Here is a 4,207-nt window from a genome sequence, read left to right as displayed (position 1 = left end):
TTTGTCCCAGAAACTTCTCTTTCTATTTTTTTTTTCGAATTTGCTACGTATTATAAAACCTGAATATGGCAGATGGTTTACAATGCCACATAAGAAGGACTTTTTTCCAATTATGTTTTTATCAGGCAAGATGCCCTTCTGTGATGGGAATAAATGGTCATGGCATTGCTATGAAATTGATATTGTCCGTTTTGGAAGGCTATAGAATTGAAGAAACACTGGCCAGAATTATTCTTCACCTTTCCAAATGTAAGGTCAAAATTGAGATAAATAAAGGAAGGCTTTGTAGTTTTCTTTTTCCTTCTTGCCATCCAGTCATCATTTAGAATTTATAAGGCAGAGGAACAGCATTTGTATGTGTATGCAATCCCTCGCAATGCAAAAAATAAACATCCTTTCTTATTCATGCCCAAATACAGACTAAAAATGTAGGTGGTATATTTAAATAATTCATTAATTTGCTGTCTCATTCACTTAACATTTTTAAGGTAAATATCACAACAGTTTAGTTTATTTTTAAGTTCTAGTCTCAGCAAAAACGGTTACATTTGAAAAGGTCAAGACTACTGACCTATAAGTATTAATAATCCTTTTGCAATTACCAAAGTAATTTGTTCCATAGGCCTATGAAATGTTTCTCGGAGTTACTGGATTATCACCTACTGAGAAGTTCAAAAATATCCGTTTGATATTTTTTTCTAACCGAGAAGCAATTCTACCTCAATCCTGAGCAGTGCTGAATTGGATATTGTAGTACGTGCTATCAAATATTACCATCTTCAGTAGCTGTGAAGTGTATCCTGTGATGATCTAACAAGATTATTAATGCATTCCTTCTATTCTTAACATACCAATGATGGGAAAGCAACCATTGTTTTTTGAATTGTCACTTTTGAGTATTTTGGAAAAATACATTAAGTGCCCAGTTTTCATTAACTTCTTTGGAGTACTTAGAAATTTGCATGATCTTAAGGCGAGAGAGAAAGGAAATGATGAGGATGAGAAAGAAAATCATGTCCAAGTCCTTTCTTTATTTCTTCACCTTGTTATCATTTCGACATTTTTGAATCCCGTTTTTATGTGAGGAGGAGAAAAGGAAGAATTCCCATAAACAAGCCAATTCCTGGATGGTTGAAGCGTTCAGGTCCTGTCGTGGACTTGGGTCCCTGGTGAGTCACCAGAAGTGGGAAGATTCAGATCGAGTAAGGTCTGGGGCTGGGGCTCAACTTGAAAATGAAAAAAAAAGAACCTGAGAAAAACAACTTCCTTGGTAAGATCAGATGGCTCTTTCTCCCTAAGATTTATACTTCTATCCAACAGCATATAGAAAGAGAAAAGGAAAGGGGAAACTAATAATTAAAACCAAACTGAAATCAGAGGCAGTGAATGCAGAGGAGAGAGACTGGGCCCTGAGCTTAGAGTGTCCCCCATTTTATCTCTGGAACTTTAATCTTTTCATCGAAGCTTTGCTCTGCTCCTAAGCATTCATCTGTTACTAACAAATTTCATGGAACGTCTGCTTTGAAACCATGGTTGTTTGAGGCAAACAGTATCTTAAGTAAATTTATGTTTTAATTGCAAGAGGGTAAAGTATGATTTGAGAGTACCCAAGTTAGAAATGTTTTTTATTCCTTTTCAGGAGCATAAACAAATAAAGGGCCACAATGGAAAACCTTCCTTAGAGTATGTAATGAACTGTGGTTAGAGAAGGATTTAAAAATGTGGTTGCTCTGGCTGTGGTGATTTAAGACAAGTGCTGTGTTTCCGTAAGAGATGTGCTCTTATATGTGTACTCTTCCTACTGTGTGTCTATTTATTTCACTGTTAATTACAGGTTTTGGAAATGAGAAAAAATATTTAATGAGAATAAACCTACTTATTTTAGCATATATTCATTCAACCTTTTAACATATTAGCTAAAATGAGTATTTTTCTCATTCATTCTACGCTTTCTGCAGGGAGGATGAGTGCTCTGCTTTTAGACTCATCATCTCCCTCTAGCGGTGGGCTGGAGAGGGGAACTCTGGGCTCAGCGACACCTCCCACCACCAGGAGTGAACTGCTGGAAGGATGACGAGTTACAGTTAGTGATTGATATCAGTGCCCAGCCCTCATTTCTTATCGAGGTTAAGTTCTGCTCTTGAACCCAGTGGTTTGAGTGATGGGTCTTCTGCCCAACTTCTGAGCTGACCTTGGTTATGTGGCTATGTGTGGTTTCAGACGTCTTCAGAGCATGATACTCTTCTTCAGTGCAGTTATTCGGGATGCAACACTTTTGCCAATTTACATAGGGAATTGAAAACTAAAATTCTAGTTCCTGTCTGCTCTTAAAATACACTGAGAGAACTAATGTGAATTAAATGACTTACATCAGTATCCTTCCATCTAACCTATATATAAATATTGGAATGTGCAGGATCAGACACCTGATCTGTAAAATGATGGCCTTGGGATAAGTGATCTCTGAGGTTGACTAGGCTCTGACAGTCGGGTGACTATCGAAAGCCCTACAAGGCTGTGAACATGGTCATCACTTCTGTATAAAGCCTAGTGGAACTCACCGCAAAAGGGAACTTCTCTTATGCTTTTACGTTTTTTTATGAGTTGTTTATAATGAGTTTTACGTAAGTCTGATTGTTTGTGCCCTTATAAACTGACAGTTGCAGAAATGTACAGTTCTTGTTAATCCCTTGGAGAGCTTCGACATACACAGAACTTCATAGAGACCATAGAAACTTCTGAATTTAAAAGATTGGGGTTTAAGTACTGGTTCTGTCCCTTACTGGCATTGCAACGCTGCACAAGTTACATGTTCTCTTCAAAGTCAGTTTCTTAATGGAAAATGTGATCGTTCCTACAAGTTACGTCTCTTTCCCACACTGCAGACTGACTCCTCCTGCTGGCTGCTCGGTCTCATGCATAAGGACCGTCCTTCCACTCCTTCTTCAGCTCCTTCGCCTTCGATGAGAGGAAAAATCATGTTGATTCCTCTTCATATTATTTCTCAGCTTACTCTTCTCCATTTCTATGGTTGTCACTCTAGTTGCGATTATTATTACGATGTGCCTGAAAGAATGTATAGATCCTAATAGGCATGGATGCCTTCTGGAGCTTTCATTTTTACCCCCTTCATTTAGTATCTTATCCCTGCTGCCAGTTTCATCTTCCTGAGGCACGGCTCTCATCCTGTAATTTTTCTTCTTACAAATCTTTAAATGGATCTCTCTGTGAACTGAATACGGACCAAAGAGAAAGTGCATCTAGCACGTGGCATCCCCTAGCGTGTCTAATACTGGGTCGCCCAGGCTCTGATGATCAATACATTTTCTCTGATATTTCCTCATATTTAAATTCAGGTTTTGCCTTTTTGGTAAAGATACCAGAAAGTGAGGTTATAATATTCTCAATACATCATATAAGTAGGCATTTTTATTTATTTATTATTTATTTTTTAGACGAGGCAACACTTGATTGACCTCACAGATTGCAAGGACCTTGCTAGCTTACAATTCCTTATTTTTTATTTTTTATGCCTATAGCACCTGGTCTTCCTAAGTGGTCTCCCATCCAAGTACTAACCAGGCCTGACTCTGCTTAGCTTCCGAGATCGCATGTGTTCAGGGTAGCATGGCCGTAGACTCAAATGGTGATTTTTATTTCAATCATTTGTTAATCTACAGATTCTGGTTAGAAATTTATAGTAAAGGAAAATTTATTTATTTATTCATCCATTCATTTGTTCATTCATTGTTTATATGCCTACGGACAGATCAATTCTTATTTAATTCCAAGGGTTATCATTTATCAGGATCATTATTTATTCTGTCGTTCAGTTTCCCCAGATTTGGCCTTTGGAACTCCCCTTCAGGTTGGCTTCTGTATCTTTTTGGAATGTTCAGTCCCCTTTTTAAGCACTTTCATATTTTCTGGAACCACAAGATGTTTCAGGCTCATCTTAAACGTTTTCTGCCCCAGTCCTGCAACCATCTGTTTCTCCAAGGATGCATAGTTTTCTCTCTTTGGAGCATGGTTTTTAGAAACTAAGATGTGAGCACTTAGGTGGAGTCATGGGTCCTGGGATATCATAATACCCGACTCGAAAATTGTCAAGGCCGTGAAAACCAAAGAAGGACCGAAGACCTGCTCCACATTAAAGGAAGCTCAGGAAGCATGAGGGCTAAATGCAAAGTGTGATTTTGGACTGAAT

General features: G+C 38.1%; 1 protein-coding gene and 1 pseudogene across 1 annotated transcript in view; one reads left to right on the top strand and one right to left on the bottom strand.

The window, feature by feature from the left end:
* Nucleotides 1–4,207, top strand: part of INPP4B (inositol polyphosphate-4-phosphatase type II B) — a 557,392-nt gene that overhangs the window by 169,831 nt on the left and 383,354 nt on the right. The gene's annotated exons all lie outside the window — the stretch shown is intronic.
* On the bottom strand, nt 3,531–3,639 carry LOC112475148 (annotated as a pseudogene).

This window comes from Pteropus alecto, unplaced genomic scaffold (genome assembly GCF_000325575.1).
Source record: "Pteropus alecto unplaced genomic scaffold, ASM32557v1 scaffold50, whole genome shotgun sequence".
Classification (NCBI taxonomy): domain Eukaryota; kingdom Metazoa; phylum Chordata; class Mammalia; order Chiroptera; family Pteropodidae; genus Pteropus; species Pteropus alecto.
This window is presented reverse-complemented; position numbering and strand designations above follow the sequence as displayed.